General features: G+C 45.1%; 1 protein-coding gene and 1 long non-coding RNA gene across 12 annotated transcripts in view; one reads left to right on the forward strand and one right to left on the reverse strand.

Moving 5' to 3' along the window:
* The window catches only part of LOC146870632 (uncharacterized), a 111790-nt gene extending 98243 nt beyond the window's left edge, over positions 1–13547 (reverse strand). The window contains exon 1 of the long non-coding RNA XR_014978827.1: positions 13470–13547. This is a non-coding gene — a long non-coding RNA (uncharacterized LOC146870632). The remainder of the gene's footprint in view (positions 1–13469) is intronic.
* NAV1 (neuron navigator 1) overlaps positions 1–21337 on the forward strand; it is a 2160095-nt gene that overhangs the window by 341822 nt on the left and 1796936 nt on the right. For 8 of the 11 annotated variants that reach the window (XM_085644280.1, XM_085644299.1, XM_085644308.1 and 5 more), the window contains exon 1: positions 13611–13751. The exons of 2 other annotated variants lie outside the window; for them this stretch is intronic. The gene's annotated coding sequence lies outside the window, so the exon portion shown is untranslated. Of the gene's footprint in view, positions 1–13610; positions 13752–21337 lie in introns of those variants that run through there. One more of the 11 variants, XM_085644409.1, reaches the window with a different exon arrangement.

Raw genomic sequence — 21337 nt, forward strand, 5'->3', positions numbered from 1 at the left:
CATTCTTCCCTTTTGCAAGGAACACATACACACGCTATGTAGTTCCCTTAAGTGTCAGAGACTACGTTGGCACTGTGTGCTTTGTGAGATAAAAATAAGTACTTTTAGCCAATGTATTTTTTGTATATTGATGAGAGCTCGGCATCCTCTCCAACAATAATGGTCTGCAAAAACCATGACACAAAAAAAACACAAGCAATGGCAAGGCCAAGAGGCTGGCAGCCAAAGTCAGACAGATTGGCTGTGTCAATGTAAGTTTTAACCTGGTTACTTACGCTCAGCAAAATCTGTTTGGCCATGTAGAGGGGTATGTGTTAGTACTGAAAGGTACCTGCATACTTATTATGATTATTATTAATCTATTTTCCTGTTTTGCACCTGTGATTATCTTTTGCAGATACATTTGAGATTAATCATAATCTGAATTTAACTTTATGTTTTAAGAGTTTAGTCCATTAGATGTTTTATTTAATCGACATCCTATTTTTTAAATCAGATTACTAGACAGTTGGTGTGTACAAATATAATAAATCATGTTCTCATTTTATTCCCTTTAGCAAAATTCCTCTATATATTAATGTATTTTAGAAAACAATGTATTCAATGCACCCACAGCATTTTAAATTCTACTTCACTGACATTCATATTCATTCATACTCTGTCATGAGTACATTTTCAATAAATACGTTTTTTGAAAACAAATATATGTAATAGTGTCGTTAATTAATGCTCCTAGAACGTATCTCAAATATATATTTTCAATTTACATAACCATACATCCAGTTTTCAGGTTATATTTAATCAGCAGTTCATGGATAGTGATAGTTGTGTGGGCAAGCCCTAAGTGAGCTCAGTTTGCAGTGAATATGAGCTAGTGGTGCGATGGGTGCATGCTGGTTCTGCCATTATGGTGCTAGCACACAGGTGTACATACCCGAGGCATTTGGCTATCTCTCGTGCTTCCTTTGCTTTCGTTGAGGGTGATTGTCTTGTTGCCCAAGTGAAAGAGTGTGTCAATGAAGACCAAGGCCAAGCTGGGATAACGTGATTGATATATTGATTAAATCAATAATTGATAATAACTCATCAGACTCTGGAACTGCAGAGACTGTTAAATAAACACAAGAACGCATCTCTTCCTCAAGAGCCCTGCTTCGGTCGCAGGTGCGCAGAGAAGCCTCAGGCTAGAGCAGGGGGCGCTTTTCCCAAAGGAACTCTCCCGCGGTACTGTCTTTACAGGGTCATGATCTGGAACAATGGGACAGCTGCAGTCAACCCCCGGGGCGAGGAGTGGCTGCATCGAGGCAGAGAAGGACCTGGAGTGGGCAATAAACATGATTCCAAGTGACGGGGATTTAGTCGTGGGCAATAAAAAGCTGTTTGGGGGCTTTATCAGACGCATATATCAAATCGCTCGATTTGCCATTCATTCTTTATGATGTGCTGGCAAAATCAACACCCTGTGCCCTTTTAAACATCATTTAAAAATGTATAGTTCAGTTCAATCTTTATTTCGGTTAAAAAAAACATGAATGGTTGACCATAAAAAGTACAGTACTAACAGCCAGCATTATTTCATGACAAACTTAGGACATAATATCGCCAACCACAGTGGGCACTCTATAAAATAATCAACCATTTTTTAACATTAAAATAATGAATATATCTAAAATTTCGCAATTCGGCATTTCACTTTAAAAAACAAGCATTTACAATGCAATGGTCTCGGCATTGTTAAAGTTAGAGCTATTGTCATTGCTCATGACATTCTTTTTGTTTATGTTTTTGTTTTTAAAACATTTAAAGAAACGGAATTGTTATTTACAATGTCAATAGCTTAATCACTCTCAAATGCGAGACCTATTGCATTTGCACCCACACCCAGAGCCACACACCCAGAGCCACTCACATAGAGCCACCCACAGAGCCACCTACACACACACACAGTTACCCACACACAGACAGACCCACCACGCATAGAGCCACCTACCAAAAAAGTCACACACACACACAGAGCCACACACACAGAGCCACCCACACACACACAGACCCTCCCCCCCACACACACAGACCCTCCCCCACACACACCGAGCTACCCACACACACACATAGCCACCCCCCACACACAGAGCCACACACACAGAGCCACACACACAGAGCCACACACACACAGAGCCACCCCCACACAGAGCCACCCCCACACAGAGCCACCCCCACACAGCCACACAGTAACCTCATAATTTAACACATATTTACTTTTTTCTGGATCAACTGACAAACCCCTCAACAGGCTCTATGAAGATTACGATTTCATGAATAATTATTTTTTTTACAACAGGAAGTGAAGTATAATTTGAAGGGAGGCAGATCCTAAATCTGAGCGCAAAATATATCCTGTTTTTTATTAGAATAACTTGCCAGACGCTGCTCCGAACATGGTTTGGTAAATAGAGGAGGCATCCTTGTTTGGTTTCCATGGCAGCTTCTTATGCAGAGGCAAGGCTCACACACGTGACGGAGGGCGGGGGTGCAAAGCCGTGTCCATATGAGCCACTTCCAGGCTGCTCCCTCCCATGCTGTCAGTGGAATGTAGAGCAGACCAGCTGTCGGGGTTACGAGGGAATGAACACAAGTTAAAGGGCCATCCTTTCAAAGTATGCGCAGGCTTCAGGTTTCTCACAAGGGTTCAAAAGGTACCAGCAGACATGCAGTTAAAAGCGGTGCCTCTTTAAATGTCTGTCTCACCCGCTTGCCCTCTTCTCCCTCCTGTCTCTGGTAGGAGCCGAAGTTGGCTTTTCAACGTGCAGTGGAAGTCCTTTATTCACTTTCTCTCGAGGGTTTGGTCTGCCTAGATTTTTTTTTAAATGTAAAACTTGTCCATATTGTAGTCGAACCCATCGCGTTTATTTACACAGCGGCAGATTTTGCACTTTGGGGGGGGAAGGAGGGGGCCGATGAGCTATTGTTTAATGATTGCAATGGGTTTACTCTCTCCCGGCTTTAAAAGCTCTAGCCGTTTTCTTTAAATATAGCGCCTAATATCAGGCATGCTCATTTTTCCATGAGCGCTAGGTTTTGACATTTCAGTGGGTTGAAGCACAGGGAGCTGTTGTGCTATGCAAAAGACAAAGCCAACATTTTTTGTAAATTATAATAAAACGCTAATTTCCACAGCAGACAACGCAAACACCCTAGGGAGAATTTAAAACCTGACCTTCGAACGTGCTATTCGCGTTGCTTGCCTTGAACATGGAAAATGCATTATCCTGTACAGGCAAGTAAACATTTACTCACAACAATACACGATTTTATTGGTCTGGATTTGGGAGCCGAAAGCAACACTATCACGAGCCTTGCACAAGTGGAAAGGGTATAAATACGTCACCCGGGTTCACATTTTGCAGACTGAGGCGCAGTGCATCAGTGTGAATGAGACCGAGTGGTGGACCTCATGTGCGGACTATCGACAAAATCGATCCAAAAAAATACCACATCCACGACAGTGCCCACCACATCTCAGGTTAGGTATATATATTTGCCAACACATCTACGCACCATGCAATTTAGTGGTTACACTGATGTATGGTTACGTCGATGTAGGCTGTGACATTTTTGTCAAACGTTAAGTGATACTCTGTAGGGAATCTAGGATACCGTATGCACGGGCCACATGAGCATTAAAAAAAGATTAAACGGCTGTCATCCGTGACGTCATGTATACACCGACCATGTCTACCACGGGTTAAACAAGACACAGAAGGGGTTCTGAAAGTGAAAGGACTTGAAAAAGCAAGAGGTGTAAAGTCACACAGAACACCACTGCCCGGCCTTTCGCCCCCGCCCTCTACCCCTTTACGCCTTCCCGTTTTCACGTGCACTCCCACCGGTGGCCCCGCCTCCACTCCAATCATATATACTTGCTGGGTGGAACATACCACCCACCAGGCAGGCAACCAGAGCCAAATTCCGGGGGGGGGGCTGAAAAAGATTTGGGGGGGGGGGTTAGTCTTCCAGCCATAGGCAGAGTGGCTGTAAGAAGGGGCTAAAACGCAACAAAAGCCTCATTACCGAGTAAATGGTCTTTTAAAGACCTGTGAAGTACTCGGGTGCGGCTGCAATTAGACGGACGCCAGCCCGCGAGGCTGTCTCAGCCGGGCTGACACACATAACGGGGGGGGGGGGGGGGGGGGGGCTGAAGCCCGCTGAGCCCAATAATGCCACCCACAGAGCGAAAAGAAGGCCTCGTTTACATTTTGGTGGATACAGGACACGTGCCGCAAAGTGGCAGCTGTCCCGTCGCCTAGACATGACTGCATTCTAAACAGGGCGGGCAGGACACCCGTCGCTTTTTGCTGGATGATGACCCGCATATGCCAAACTAACACCGCTCTGAGCATGGTTGGATGGTCGGAAACCTCCCGAGTCCATTCCAAAATCCGAGGGAGCGTTGGAGGTCGAGTAATGGTGCCCGCTTGACTTCAGATCTTCTTGCGCATTCCGGAGCCCACCCGGCTCAGCCCCGCCAACGAACAACCAACAGGGAGACCACCAGCACCTCTGTATTTCCCCCGTGTTTCTCCCGTCGCCCAGAGCCAGCCACGCCGTAAGCAGTGCGCCGGCTGCAGCAGCGGGTCTCTGTTGTAGAGTGCCTCTGGACCAGTATCACGTCTTGTGTGTCTGTCCTGTGGCTGACGGGTCTGCTTCTGCTCACCAACGTACTTGATTCCTTTAATGTTACTGGCAGCTGTGTGTTAGCTGGTTCTGGCAGTGGTCTGCTGCAGGACGTGGGGAAATGAGGCAGCCCTGTCGCAGAAAATGCTGATCAATCCGCGCCCTAGAGGTTTGTGTACCTCAAAACCAACGAGAGTAGTCCAGCTGTCCTGTTCCCATCTCCAGGTCAACCCCAAAAGTGCGAGCCTACAACACAAGCTGCCCGCCAGACAAAACACATCTACACCCGAGCCCGAGTCTGAGCCTACTAACGGTGCACCATTGCTCCAGAGACCTTTAAAAACCAAGGCAGAGCAAAATGCACACCACCGCCTTTCTCCAAGGCACAGCGAAAATGCCTCGGAGAAAGGGAGCCTCATTTTCGGATCTGGGGGCGTGTTTTGCTGTTGTCTCCTCCCTGAGACTTCTCGCAAAAAACACGCCCCCCGATCCGAAAAAGACGGGGCTTCAACGGAGTGACTGGACCTCTTCTACAGTGGCTGGCCAGCATTTAAGAGGCCAGCCAATGGAGAACAGGAGCGAAGAGGGGCGGGTGCAAGCCCCTCTTCTCAATGACATTAAATCTCCGGACTTCCGGTCTGCCGACCGGATGGTCCCGAGACCTAATGATTAAAAGAAAAATAGATGTGAGAAATATTCATTTCAGGCTTGCAAGCAAGATTCAACTGTGCAATTCAATAAATATATCCAAGATAACGTGTAAAAAACACTTATTTCAATAGTAAGTGTAAAGACTAGTCTTTAGGTTATAATACATTTTATTTTGTAACCAAACAGTGCATGTGCCAAATTCATTATACCTCAAGTGTATCAACATAGAATTTTAGGCCTTCCCTTTTCCTTATTAAACTTACATCAAACAGGTACCTACTGATGCTAAAAACCACTGTTAGCGTGGTGTCTGATCGTACTAACCTTTCTGCCTCATGGCAGGTTCTAGTGCCAAGGAGTCGGCAAATGGGTTTAATCCATTTCCTCCTACACCATGAATAGGCTGGGCAGAAGAACAATAGGTGCAATTCATTTTCTATTGAGCCTGAATCACATAAAACGCAACTACCCTCCTCTGTTTTACCTGAGATCCATTTCACTGTATTAGCCTTTATCTGTAGGACACCATACCGGAATTTAAAATATAAGGATTTGGCTAACTCTGGTTGCATTTCATCTAACAAGGGCTCAAACTTCCGAATTGTTTTTATTAGGAGGAACTGTGTTGTTAATGAGCCCACAGTAGAGGAGTGAGACGAAGAAGTATGTATGAAAGACCAATAAGTTTGCTTTAGAAGCTTTTTTGAAGCCATGGTCAAGCAAAAGGGCTCCTCCCAGAAGTGCTTGAGTCCCAATTTAAAAAAACAATCATGTATGTGCTTCAACCAAGTCAAGCCAGTACCTCCTTTAAGTCTTAGAATTTCCTCGAGCCCCTCTCTGTAATGAATAAGTTCATCTGTAGACCACAGGCGAACCCAAAATAATAGTGGCTTTAGGTTTGCCTGATCATCCATATGATGAAAATTTAGGTCCATTAAAACTGGGGTTAGAGGTGTACGAGTAGGAAGGCTTAAAAGTTTCCTTCACCACTTTGAATGTATCATTCGACATGGGGCCCACAGCTCTGCCCCGTATAGTGATGCCGATTGCGCCTTATATTTGTTTACTTCAAGAGCGGGTGAAACTGCTTTAGACAAGGTACTTTCGACTTTTCTTGTTATTGGGAAGGTATTTTGAAGTAATATAGTTTTACTTTTTTCTAGCTGTGGTCTCCAAGTCATTTTTGTGTCTAAAGTAATACCCAAGTAGTTAATATCATGCACATACTCAATTCTTTGGTTATTGACAGTTAAGTTTTTCCTAAAAGTTTTGTGTTGGTTGACTGCCATATATTTGGTTTTACTGGAATTTATTTCTAAACCCTTAGCTTCACAGTATGTCCCAAAAGTATTTATTAAACTTTGGAGGCCTTTGGGGGTTTGGGAAATTAAAATCGTATCATCAGCGAAGAGGAGTGCCAGAAAAGGCACCCCCCCTAGCTTGGGAGAGTCATGTTCACAACCCAAAAGGTATTCAGGGATGGCGTTGACATATAGCAAAAATAAAGTAGGAGCCAGCACACATCCCTGTCTTGCGCCCCTTTTAACCTGAATAGGCTCACTAAGTTCGCCCAGTGGACCCCATCTAACCCTCGCCCAGTTATCTTCATGTAGTCTTATTATCTGCAGGAGAATTTCTCCCGGTACCCCCTGGTCTTTTAAAGACTTCCAGAGGAGATTTCTGGGGATAAGGTCAAACGCTGCCTTTAGGTCCATTAAGGCGATGTATAAGTGACCCTTCCTAAATGTTGTATATTTCCAGGCTATACAAAGGAATCTAAAAACCAGGTCAGTCGTACTAGTCTTTGATCTAAAGCCTGCCAGGTATTGCAATAAAATATTGTGTTCCTCAATCCAATCGATCAATTTATTTAAAATTTGCCTTGCGTATATCTTCTGTAAGACGTCAATTAAACTAATTGGTCGATAGTATGAAGGATTATGGCGATCACCCTTTTAAAAAATTGTTGTGATTTCTGCCCCTTTCCAGGTTTCTGGTATAGATGCACCCGAGGCGATAGAGTTACACAGCAAATTGATATAAGGGCCCCAAACCTTCTTATCATGTTTTCATAAGTCGCCAGGTATCTTGTCAGGGCCAGGAGCCTTCCCCCATTTTACTACGTCTATTGCTGCCATTGTTTCTTTCAGACTAAAAGATAATGGAGCCACGCTTGAGGCTGTTTCATAATCTTGTGGGCGAAAGTTAATATCTTTCAGGGATGAAGAGTAAAGACACAAAAAGTGTTTTACCCAGATATTTGCGTCTAGGAAAAGGTCTTTGCTACATCTCCCACTCTTATTGCCTTTCGATAGCAGATACCAAAAGACAAATTGGTCTTTTGCTTTGGCTGCAACCAACAATTCGGTCCAAATGTTATCCTCCCATTCTTTTCTGTTATGGACCAGTAGTCTCTTACATTGAGCCCTTTTGTCCCTTAAGGCCACTATATCTTTGGTTTTAGATGCCAAAATGAGCTCCTTTTTTGCCATACTACATTCTTTATTATACCACGGACTGCTCAACTCACTAGCTTCTAAGATCCCATTTTTAGATTTCTTCGGAATCTTGCTAAGTATAGTTGTCAAATATTTTAACAATCTACAATGAATTTCCACAATTGGGATCTCTGAAGCAGATAAATCTACATACGGGGAAACCATATTTACAAAAGTACCGTAGATCTTCTTGATTGCTACTTCATTTCCCCCTTTTGAAGGCCATTTCAGAGCTCTATGGTTATTACTTAGTAGTGGCTCTATATTACCGCTAAAAACTTCTCTAGCCCTCATAGCATCCAGCTGAAAGAGATGTACTGCAAGTGTCAAACATAATGGGTAATGGTCACTCTCAGTACTAGCATCGACTACTAGGTTGTGAACCATTAGCCATATATCAATCGAGACTAGTATGTAGTCTATACAGCTCTTTACATTACTTCTGCAGAATGGGCTGTCAGAGGGCAGTCGGCCATTACAGGCTCGTAGGCAGTGCCCCGAGACAAGGATAATAATTGCGCAACAGCAGTTGTGCAGGGTACTACCGGGGTACTTTCCAATAGTGGGATATTATTGGCCAGGTCTTCTTCTTCGAAGATGTTTTCTAATCCAACCACAGGTTCGAATTTGCGGTTGAAATCGCCTCCCAAAATTATCAGAACTTTTGAGTCAATAGAGCTTAGGAAGTTGTCTAGGTACTCAATGACCTCTGATTCCTTACTTATTGAATATGGCCTACAGTATATATTTAAAATATAAACTTCTTTTTTATCAGGTGTAATAAATGTTATTTCCAGAATATCCTGCGATGGGGTTTCAACTAATTTAACATCTGTACCTAAAGTCACCTTTACCCAAATTAAAAGACCTCCTGAGGGCCTTCCTCTAACTGAGGGGATGGCATCGATACTAAAAGTTTTAAAGCCTACTTTATGAAGGGATTCTAAGGCTCAAGTTTCTTGCAACAGAATTATATCGCTCTGTCCAATATATTCCTGCCATACAACGTCTTCCATGTTCCTTTTAAGCCTTGCAATATTCCAGGAGATCAATTTTATCTCTCCTCGGCATTCCGCCTTACTATGTTCCTTTTGCACATCTACTGTTGCAGAGTTGTACATAAGATGATGGTCTCTAATATCACTTTTATGGTTCGTTAGAGGATTAGCTAACTCATTATTAAGCCTGTTATGCTCAACCAAGAGTAGCCCATTCTCCTCAACCACGACTGGCTTCTGGCGATCATTATTATCATGTACTATGGCTTCCTCTCCCTCTTTAGGGTCACAACTTCTATTCTGGTGGCTATTATTTAGATTTGACCTTCCTACCCCCTTTATTAGGGTGCTAGAAACTGGTTCATCTCCAGCTTGGTTCATACTCATTAGTAATTTGTTGTCATTTACAGAAATCTTAGATGTTAGGGCCTGTGACCCGACTGCCAGTGCTCCAGCCAATTGGGGTACAAATGATGGTCAGTCTTGGGCATCCAAGTCTGATAGTGCATGGAATCTATTAGCAGTTGGTACAAGAATGGGCCTATTATTTACATGCCCTAATTGCGGTCTGTAAAAAAAAACCAATGGCAGTGCACAAATATCAGTGTTAGTGGAATTTGTTATCTCACGGTTGTTCAAAAGATAGCGAACCAGCTGTGGCCTACGAAAATGAACCACTATGCAATCACCTTTTATGTTTTTAGCAGATTGGCCTATCCATCCTACTCTACGGACCATTACTTTCTCCTTGGTGTCTGAGGGATGGAATCTTTTGTGTTTTGCTAGCCAGTCCACGGTTTTATTCCGGAGTTCATCACAATTTTCTCTCTGGTTCGCTCTAAGAACTGGTACACCAGCCAAAATTAGTGTGTATGGACATGAAGCTGGGGGCAGACTCAATACGTCCAGATTAGCATTCAATGGATCCTTAGATAAGTCTTTGCTTGAGTTCAAGGTCGGGATCGGAGCATTTAATCCCCTACCTACATTGGATCGCATTGGGCAGTTATTCTGTGTGCCTTGGGGTTTTGGGCCATTTGATGCCTCCTCTTCCATACTATTAAAAGTAGGCTTAGTAATGTTGCCACCCTTTAAATCCCCATCGTAGGCTGAGTGTTGGCATCCATCCACCACTTTCCCATGGTCCCCCCTGCTTAGCTCATCTACTTTTCTACCCGCCATGTCATGGCCTAAATTTTTTATTACGGTATCCAGATAGTTCAATTTATCCCAAAGATGTGTAAAATTGTTCTCAAGCAATTTTTTGACATGGATTACTGATGCACCTATAATTGTTTCGTTAATAGCAACATCCGTTTCAGTGGAGGCCTCCTTGGTGTTAATGTGTCTGCGACCGTGAGGCACAAAGTCCATATCGGTCTGTGTGCCAACAGAACTGCTATTAAATTGGCATGTAGATATATGGTGGTCTATGTTTGGGCAGTCGATTGTTTGGGAGCCCTTCGTGAGCTTAGATTTCTTTACAGGTGCCCCACGTTTCCTTTTTGCTGGCAGAGCTTCCGTTTTTCGTGCTGCCACGTTCTTCAGAACCCTGGTCCTAGTAACTCTGCCCACAGCCACTGGTGTAACAGTTTCTGGATCTAACACGGTGGGGGAAGAACAAGATGTAGGAAAGGCATTTTGTTAATCGTGAAGGGGGAAAAAGATGCGGAGGGGTAGCGATTATCTTTAGAGATTCCTGGGAGCTTATGTCTTCTACCTCGCTGCTCCTGCATGGTATTGAAGGCTTACATTTCTGCTTCCAGATTACCCCTGCATTTGCCCTAGCTGGCATTCTTATTTATAGACCGCCTGCATGTGCAGCAACGGCCGTGCAATCTCTATGCGATCTGATTGCCCAAAAATCAGTGCTCTATTCGAATTTTCTGGTTTTAGGTGACTTTAATTTACATGTAGACGACCCAGATTGCGTACAAGCAGCGCAACTTGTGTCATCCTTAGAGGGGGCTAACCTCCTACAAGGGGTGCTTTCTCCGACACACATGGCAGGTCACACGTTAGACCTTATTTTTTCGAATATACAAAATACCGTAATAGGGCCCCCACTACCACTGACCTGGTCGGACCACTCCCTAATTCCCTTTTCAATTACTCTCCCGACTGTCAAGTTAGTAAAAAATATTCAGATGGTGCAAAAAAGAGACTGGAAGAAACTGTCGGTGGAATCCTTAAGCCCCATACTGAGGGAGAGTTATCCTCAGCTATCCTACGACCCCACTCGAGATGCAGCTATTCTGCACAAATGGATTGGGGACGCAATGGAAGCTGTCGCACCAATTAGAATGAGGAAACCAGATAGATGCTCTCCCTCTGCGCCATGGTTCTCCGCGTCCAAGAAAGAACAAAAAAGTCATTGTAAAAAATTGGAACGCCAATGGAGAGTAGCCTACTGTGATTTAGCCAAAGTGGTTTATAAAAAAGCGATAAAAGAACTCCATAAGGCTTTAAAAATTGCTAGACGAGACTACCTTGTAGCACGCATTCAGAATGCGAACCACTCTGGCGCAGAAGTTTTTAAAGTAGTTCAATCCTTTTTTAAACCCAAGGCTAGTGAGCTCGAGGTTACAGCCTCTGCAGAAGGGTGCGAAAAAATCGCTGACTACTTTGACGACAAAATCTCTAAAGTCTATGACTCTTTTACTCCCTCCGAGGCCACGGTAAAACTGGAAACAACTGCAGATGGTGGCGGGAGGGAAACACTTTTAAACTTTACCCAGCTATCGCACCAGGAGGCATTAGCAGAAATATTGAAATGTAGGTCGGGCGCACCAGATGACCCCTGCCCTTCAAAGTTTTGGAAAATGTTAGCTCCATCTTTGATTGAGGGACTTCGCCATATCTGGAATACCTCCTTAGAGACAGGTATCTTTCCCGATTCTTGGAAACACGCATCTCTCCTCCCTCTGAGGAAGAAAGTTAATGGCGACCCGGGTGACCTTAGCAATTTGAGGCCCATTTCTTTGCTTCCTGCCCCGGGTAAGATGCTGGAGAAAATGGTTCAACGCCAATTGACCCCGTTCTTAGAGCAGAACCGTGCTCTTCATGACACGCAATCGGGTTTTCGGGCAGGTTTTAGTACCGAGACAGCTCTTCTCGAGGTGGCAGAGTCGGTAAAATGGACATTGGATTCAGGAGCATCGGCACTCCTGGTGCTCCTGGACCTGTCCGCGGCTTTTGATACGGTAGACCATGGCATCCTGATCCAGAGACTACAAAATGCGGGTCTTGGTGGGACGGTGCTAGCTTGGGTTCAATCTTACCTAAGTGGGCGCTCCCAGAAAGTTGTTCAACAATCATTTGTTTCTAGACCTAAGCCACTTAAACGTGGCGTCCCCCAGGGCTCAGCCCTTAGCCCCCTGTTGTTTAATGTCTACCTAGCTCCGCTTTTCACTCTTATTGCCAACTGGGGGGTCAAGGCGATTTCGTACGCTGATGACACCCAGTTGGTTTTTCCATTTAAGGAGCGGTCGGTAGATACTTTCAAGAATTTTAAGGGCTGCCTTCAAGATATAGCATGCTGGATGAATGCTAATAAACTAAAGCTCAATGCCGGAAAAACTGAAGTCTTGTTTTTTGGCAAGGGCTTAGCTCCAGATCCAGCACTGTGGTGGCCATCAGAGATGGGGACACCACCAATACCTGGTTCCTGCACTAGGAATTTGGGTGTGAAATGGGAGGCAAATCTCTCCTTCTCTGCTCAAATTAAGCAGGTGTCTGCTAGTTGTTTTAGCACCCTGAAAAATTTACGAAAAATTTTGCACTTTGTACCGGAGGACTGTCGAAAAACTATAGTACACGCTACAGTCACGTCCAGGTTAGACTATGCGAATAGTCTCTATTTAGGCCTACCCAAATATGCCATAGGACGTCTCCAGATGATTCAGAATGCGGCTGCGAGACTGGTGTTACGAATACCTTTTAAACAACATGTCTCTCCGTATTTACAGAAGCTCCACTGGTTGAAAGTGGAGAAGCGAATCCAATTTAAGGCCATGATTCTGGCGTATCGGGCCCTAAATGGGAATTGTCCTAAATATCTGAAGCAAAGATTGAGCATATATAAACAAAATCGGGTGTTACGCTCAAACTCTCAGACGCTGTTGCAAGCCCCGCGCTTTGCGAAGGCTCGTTTGGGTGGAAGGACTTTCACAGCGGGGGCTGCATCACTGTGGAACAACCTTCCAGAGCCCTTGCGGAAGGTTAATACTGAATCTAGCTTCAGAAAATTATTGAAAACATGGCTTTTTTAGGTCCCTTTGGCTTTTTCTGGTCACCACTCACCTATCTCTAGCGCCGGGACACCCCTATTTGGGATAGCCGTGCGCTCTATAAAATTGCATTAATTAATTAATAGGGGAGTTAATGGACGGGCCATCGTGGACACGGTCTCCTGCTCCAATTACTTGAGTGCCCACTAAATGATGGTCCCGAAAAATGGATGAATCCAGGGAAAGGCGTCGCTCAGTTAATTCTATCTCATGGGTCAGTAATGATTCTGCCCTCACCGAAAAGGCGTCTAGCGTGCCCGCCACTCCCTTTCGTTTTTCCATTATGTAATAACTCCCAGTTGTTAAATACAAAGAACAAAGTCAAAACAATGATTTACTGAGGGTTCCACTATTGACAGTACCTTTGTTTGTCAGCGAACTCCCGGTCAGTCACTCTCGGAGGCAAGATGTTAGAGAACTTGCCCAGCCCAGCCTCCAGGTGCCGCGAGGACGTCCCCAACAAGCGACAGGCAGTGCCTGCTGGGGATTGTGGTTTTATCACTACTGCCGTTGCCCTCACGCTGGGATCCTGCCGGTATGCCCCCCGAGCCGTTCCCCTCACGGCTGGATTTCTACTGGTAGAGGCAAGAGTGAAGATGAAAGATGAAGAGCCGTTCCCCTCACGGCACTGGTGTCAGAAACAGGTGAGCAGGTCCAAGCTCTAAAATGGGCACTCTTATTTTAGCATTTAAAGTTACTGCGGGCCAATCACCATAACCCCCAGATACTCCCGATACTCCGCTCTACAACTCTTTTTCTATTTCCTTTTCAGTTCAGTTCCTTTTCAGTTTTGCCCCTGCTCCCTGTTCTCCGCCAAAACGGGCTCACTCACTGGCTGACTTACTCGGCCCACTCGGCCCCCAATTGCACCACCGTCGCCCCCCCCTGTACCACCGCCGTCCTCACGGAGACCACACGGAGACTCATGGAGACCACACGGCGTTGCAGTCGCACACACAGCTACAGCTAATCGTCAGCTCTTTCTCCTGAATACTCCCAGTGCAGCAATCCAAATCAACTCTGCCCCACGCTTTTCCCAGGCTCAATTGGCTCAATCAGCCTCCCCTCGGCCTCCTAGCAGTGGCAACTCGCCGAGGGGGGGCCAAGAGCCGTGACTAGGGCGAGGGGTCCGGCGTATTCCATGACCCAGTGGCAGTGGCTCCCCTGCGGTAACAGAGGACGTCTCTCCCGCGGTGCTCACAGTGTTCGCAGAGCTCCACTCTCTGCTCCGCCTGCCACACTCGCTCCAGCTCCGGTCGCAACTTCACCTCACACCGGCTCCGTGGAAAATGCCCGCGGATGGCAGCGGGCTACGGCGGTCACGGCAGAGCTTTGGCTTTGGTGAGAAATGGCAAAAATAGGACAGCTCTGCTGTTTCTGTCATTTCTGACCCAGGGAATCAGTGGCGTAGCTAGGGGGGAGCACCCCCCCCCCCCCCCCCCCCCACCGGGTAGCAAACGCAGGGACCGCCCCGGGCGGGCTAAGATCTAGCTACGCCACTGAGTCCAATGAAAGGGTTACACACCCAACAAAATAGCTACAGAGCTAACTGCGGGGCTATCTATCCAAGTAGTTAAAGTACTGCAAATCTAAATAAAAAACGACACAAATAGAATTATACATAACTAAACAATACATTACGTAACTACATGAAATACTGCAATACTTTATATCACTACTAACCAGTGAAGCAATAAATTAGATACAAAATACATAACTAAATTGCTTCATAACTTTAAAACATGTACATCAGAAGAACAGCGGAAATGACAGAAGAGCTACACAAATCATAAAGCAGTATGGCAAATAAAAGCTCTGTAGAACAGACAGAAATGCTATGTGACAATTGCTATAAAGCTAGGTGAAAAGCCTCACAACAATTGAACAACATATCTAGCTATCCCATGAGCTGTACCTCTTACCAAACAGTTAAACATCCAAAGCATATAGGAATGCAACCACTGAGAGAACTTTACAACTAAACAACAGCTGCACATCTGTCTGACAAATTACTCTACTAACTTAATAGCTATAAAATGAATTGCAAGTCAATACATTAAACTGAAGAGCCCAACATTTGACTGAAATTCTTCACAATAAACTTGCGAGGCACAAGTCTAGCTAAAGAGCTACATAGTTAGCTTGCATTTACTCAACTAATGAAAGAGTTATATAAAAGAGTTAGGCAAATAACTAAAAGAGCTACACCATTAAGTTAAGAGCTGAGCAACAATACAACTATCTGAAGAGCTGCTCAGCTAAGTATCAATACACAAGATGAGTTCTCAATAGAATGACTTACTGATTAAATGCAAGGGACGTAAAACAACATGTAATGTTTTAAAGGTAGAAATAAGAATAAATACATTCGTTTGTAAGAAAACTCTGCACTTCAAAAATAGAGTTTCACTCAAGGTTTCTTCACAATAAAGCATTTAGACAAAGAATGCTGCCCATATCTACAATAACATGCTACAGAACACATTAGTAGTTTTAAATAGATACACTTAGAAGGCATAGGTTAGAACGATGATGGATGTTGAACAATATATCAAAGAACATATATTCGTATGTTTGCTTGCAGCATGGCAGAACCCTTTGTAGCTTTGACCATGTTCTGTGCTGAAAATACCACAAACAAATAAGGAGATTTTGTTGAACTGTCTGTCTTTTTGCTATAATGCACATTTCTTCCAACTAAGGCAACAAATGCTGCCGTGCCCAAAGAAGTACCAGCAACAATGCTCCTTTTAGCGAAAGGTTGGCTCATCTGGATAGAATACGTAATTGACTTAAAGACAGTTATGTGAACCTGATTGGTGCCGAAGGTTGAATAATACTTCCTGGATGTTGGGAATGTGTATTTCCCAGTCCTCTCCAGATGGAACCAAGCTGGAACTAAGTTCTGTTGCTGTGGTATGATTGAACTGCTTGCTGATTTGAAGTACATGTTTGCAAACTGGAAGGGTCTTTGGAGAAAGCAGGACATTATCTTTACCATACAAACAATGGTCTTCCCCATTGAGGAGCAATAAAGTAGAACAAGATGTGCCACGGAGAAGGAGTGACCATAACAGAGCACAATGATACAGTAAAGTTGAGCATCAAAGATGACTGACCCTGCCTGGCGAGCATACTTGCGCTACATCAGTAACCCCAAATGAGACCCACTCACTTTCCACAGATCACTCCATTTGTCCCTGCCCTGAGTGACCCACCGCCTGTGAAACTGGCACCTTGACTTTTCACTGGCCCAGCTAATATAGTAATCTCGTCTGGTAATGCCAAGGCCCAGAACTAGTTCTGTGATTTGGTGGAGTACACCAAGCATGCCATCTTTTGTGGATATGGGGCTACTGTTCATGTCCAGGTTTGTTCACATGAAGCAGTGGAGGCAATGTACTGATTATTACAAAATAATAGTCCTGAATAGTTCTTTGTTCTGTGTCAGAGAGGAGTGTGGCCTACCATCCCTACTCTGGTAAAATTGCCGCTTCAATTAGTACCCTGGCACTTACACTGACATTTATTGTGCTTATCACGTGTGCCTGTGTACGTGTGGCACATACATGACATTAAGATTGTGTGAAATGTGGGTATGTTTGCTGAGACCAGTGAGGTCCATTTTGGATGGACCCTGGTTTAGTATGGCACAAAATGGAGGATGGGTACAGCTTCCCTTGCCAGTAGAAGTTTTATGCTTGCATTCTTGTGACTGGAGTGTGGAGGGTCAATCAGGGCCGGACTGGGATCGCAAACCAGCCCTGTCAATTACGTCCGACCGGCCCCTGGGGGGCAGGGTAGAGGGGGCGAGATTGAACATAATTGCCAGGGCTTAAACACAGCTGTTGCACTGCTGCTGCACTTTTGTTACAAGGGGCCGATTTTGCAGCACTGCTGCAAAACCGGCCCCCAGCAACAAAAACGGCCTCCACTGGTACAAAACCAGCCCCCACCCTTCTGGCCCACCGGGGAAACACCCGGTGCCTGCTACGGGCAGTCGGGCCCTGGGCTCAATCACTGAAGTGAGGAAGTGTAAATATATGGCTCCACTTAAAATTTCTATGAGAACTGTTGGACCTGGTCCTTTTTGCAGGAGTATCCCCAAACTCTTTGCCTTCTCTCTCCTATTTTTTTCTGACCTGTTTTTCTTGGTTATTGAACTCTGGGCACTTTACCACTGCTAGCCAGTGCTAAAGTGCATATGCTCTCTGTCTAAATTGTATTGGTGATTGGTTTATCCATGATAGGCATATTTGACTCACTAGTAAATCCCAAATAAAGTGCTCCACGGGTGCCCAGGACCTGTAAATCAAAAGCTACTAGTGGGCGTGCAGCACTGATTGTGCCACCCACTTAAGTAGCCCTTGAAACATGTCTCAGACCTGCCACTGCAGTATCTTTGTGTACACCAGTGCACCCACTTGCCAGGCCCAAGCCTTCATTTTTACTACATGTAAGTCGCCTCTAAGGTAGGCCCATGGTAACCCCATGGGCAGGGCACAGTGTATTTAAAATTATTGGAAGAACTATCTCTTCCATAAGGTAACATGGGGATTGCTTTGAAATATCTTTTACGTGTAATTTCTCATTGGGAGCAAATAGAGATTTAGAGTTTGGGGTCTCTGAGCTCACAATTTACAAACACATGTTTTGGTGAAATAGATTTTGTAAATTGCGTGTTTGAAAATGCCATTTTAGAAAGTGGGCATTTTCTTGCTTAACCATTCTGTGTCTCTGCCTGTCTGTAGAATACACGTCTAGGTTGGCTGACAGTTGGGCAAACTGTGCATTCAAAAGGGAGCTGATGTGTACCTTGCATATCCTAATGGTCCATCACCAGGCTGATGGGCCTTCCTGAACTAGAGTGGGGGGAGGAGTTGTCACTGACACTTGAATAGGGCTGTGCCTGTCCTCACTCAAAGCGGCCCCTGTAGTGTGTCTGGAGCCAGGTCAGGGAAAGGCAGGGTCTTGTGCACTACAAAGACTTTCCTTAGATGTTTGCCTACTTTAAAGGCAGAAAGTGGTATAAGTATTGGACCTCGGATACCCCAAAATCAGAACACTTCTGGACTAAGGACATTCTGCTAGGAAGAAGTGCTGGATGCTGTAGGAGGAACTGCCACTCTGCCTGTTGCTTTGTTGTGCTGGCGTGCTGCTTGATACTTCTGTCCTGGGAGTGAAAGGACTGGACTTTGTTTTTTACATCCTGCTTTCAAGTTTCTCCAAAGGCTTGTGCGTGCTTGCCTCCTGTTAAGAAGTCTCATGGCCATAAAAGACGCCACCTACCAGTGCCCGGGCTCTTCTGCTTAGAGTCCTGACTTGCCAAGTGGTGCCAAAACCAGTCCCTGGGCCCTTGGAAGTGTAACCTGGTGATCTTAATGAGAAAATCCATGCATCGACTCCCAGTGTCTGTTTTCTTGATGCATTGCTGCAAAAGATCAATGCATTTCTGCTGCCTGCATGAAGCGTGGTGCCCGCCTAAAGCATCAAATACGGCTTTCACCACAGGCCCCAGCTCGCCGTTCTAGTGCATCAGAAGAATCACTGCAGCGCGAGTCCCAGGCACTGTGTCATTGACGTCTTTGGCACCCGCTCCAACTCTGATGCAGCACCTGCTTGTGGCTGAAGAATCGATGCAGCGCCTGCCTCACGGCTTTGAAATTAATGCAGCATTTGCAAAGCCGCTGCCGCATCAACGGATCGCGTCTGGATTTTCAACGCATCGTCCCTCGATATCGAACCGAGGCCGCATGTCTGCAAACTGATGCATCACCTCCCCTGCCAGTAAGGATCTGACACATCACCTCCCTTTCCAGTATGGAACCGGCGCATCACCTCCCCTGCTCAGCAGTAAGCAACCAATGCATCACCTCCCCTGACAGTAAGGAACCGACACATTACCTCCCCTGTGTAGTAAGGAACAGACGCATCGATTTGCTTTTCCGATGCCTCACCTCCCTTGCGCCTTGCATTGTCTTCGATTTTATACGCATCTAACGTACTTTGTGTTTAAACGAATGCATCCATTGATTGCTATGGGCTAAACTTGCTTAATATTTTAAAAGTGATAGTTTGACTTCTGTATGTTGGATTTTGTTGTTTTGATCTTGTTTTATTCAGATAAATATTGGCTATTTTCTAAACTGGTGTGGACTCCTTTTGTTGTGTGTTTACTGTGTTACTGTGTGTGTGGGTACAAATGCTTTACACGTTGCCTCTGAGATGAGCCTGACTGCTTGTAACAAGCTACCAAGGGGGTGAGCAGAGGTTATCTTAGTTGTGAGACTCCCTTACCCTGACTAGAGTGAGAGTCCCTACTTGGACAGGGTGCAAACCACTGCCAACCAGAGACCCCATTTCTAACAAGAACCATTTAGCAAGGTATTGGTGATTACATTATTCTGATCACTACCATTTGGTGGATAGTGTGGGTGAGTCATCAGATTATGTTGCTAAAGTTACTAGGCAGGGCCTTCCATTTTGTCTGTCCCGGATTACTACTTTAGGAAGGCTGATGACAGCCTAGTGCAGAACACAATTTGCACTACTGCCTGAAAATGATAAGTGGAAAGGGAACCATCACAAACTGTTTCCAAGGCCTTGAATAGTGTATCCACAAAGCCTTCTCTGGGAAATTAGTAGATCACTGGGACCCAAACCACCCCTCTGGTGTCCAGTACCAGTGTCTTTTTGCCCCATTAAGGGAGTGCATTGCAGAGTAATTGAAGGCTTCTGCGTGACCATTTCTTATGTTTGCATGCCCATTAGTCTCTTAGAGGTGATGGGTTCGGTGGGGTGGGGGGTATTCTTCTTCGGGTGACAGCTCTGCTCAGGTGACGGACAGTGGGTTTCCTTTTGGTGAACATTGACCTTAACCAGTGTGGAACAAGCAATGTGGCCATAGTCTCTTCCAGATACCCTAGCAAAGGGGAAGGCTGGAGAGGTTTACAGAGATGGACTACAAGGGAAGGGGCATAACTGATGATTAGCAGTGTGAGATCGGTGATGTGTTTATTAGGAGTATGAGCTGGGGTGATGTGTCCAATAGTCAGCAGTGTGAGCTGGAGTGATGTGTCTGATAGTCAACAGTGTAAGCTGGAGTGATGTGTCTATGGCAGAAACGGCAGATGCGGTAGAGGGTACCACACAGAGGGATAAGGAGTGTTACTAGTCAGCAGTTGATCAGGATTCAGACCAGTCTGGTTCCTCAGGAGCAGATCAGAGGGAACATAAAAGGAAAATAATTGGCATTCCTGATGAAAGTAGGAGTATAGTAAAGTTGAGAGAACATAACGGTCCCAAAATACTAATAGGACATTAGGAACTCAGAAAGGCTGAGGAGGCTAAGACGCTTATGAGTCAGAATGGGAGATTGGGCATGGATGAAGGTGCTTTAAGACAAAATGTTTTTAAAACATTTTTGCTTTTAAAAGTGTTTGTAGAGGAGTGTTGTTGGGCTTGGCTCTTTTTGCAGGGTCATCCCAAATCTTTGTGCCATCCTCCTGTATTTTTTCTGACCGGGTGTTGGTGGTTTTAGGACTCTGGGCACTTTATCACTGCTGTTCAGGTTAAAGTGTATGTGCTCTCTATGGTAAACTTGGTAAGATTGGTCTACACCTGTTTGCATATTTAATTTACCTATCAGTCCCTTGTAAAGTGGTATCTCGTATACCCAGGGCCAGTAAATTAAATGCCACTGGTGGGCTTGCAGCGCTGTTTGCGCCACCCACCAAAGTAGCCTTTCAAACCTGTCTCAAACCTGTGCCATTGCAGGGCCTACACCCGCATTTTACTGCCGCTGTGACGTGGCACATAAAGTGGTTGCCACGTCTGTGACTCCCCTTTTACTACATATCAGTCACCCCTAAGGTAGGCCCTAGCTAGCCCTATGGGCAGGGTGCACTGTAGGTTAAAGGTAGGACTTGTGCCTTAACTGTGTGACAAACAGCCTATTTGGTTTCTCACTGCTGTGAGGCTGCCCTCTCATAGGAATGCATTGGGGATTCCCTGATATATGTTTCAGGGGTAATTCCTGATATGAGAGGGGTGGCGTGATCAAGTTTGGTACGTTTGGAATAGTGGTAATAAATGCTGTGCAATGGTGTTCGCAGATTTATTATCACTATTTTAGAAATGCCACTCTTAGAAGTGGGCATTTCTGTGTGCTGTGTCTTTGTGCCTGCCTGTGTCTTTGTGCCTGCCTGTTGTGTATTGCATGTCTGGCTCT

This window comes from Triturus cristatus, chromosome 1_1 (assembly GCF_964204655.1).
Source record: "Triturus cristatus chromosome 1_1, aTriCri1.1, whole genome shotgun sequence".
Taxonomy (NCBI): Eukaryota; Metazoa; Chordata; class Amphibia; order Caudata; family Salamandridae; genus Triturus; species Triturus cristatus.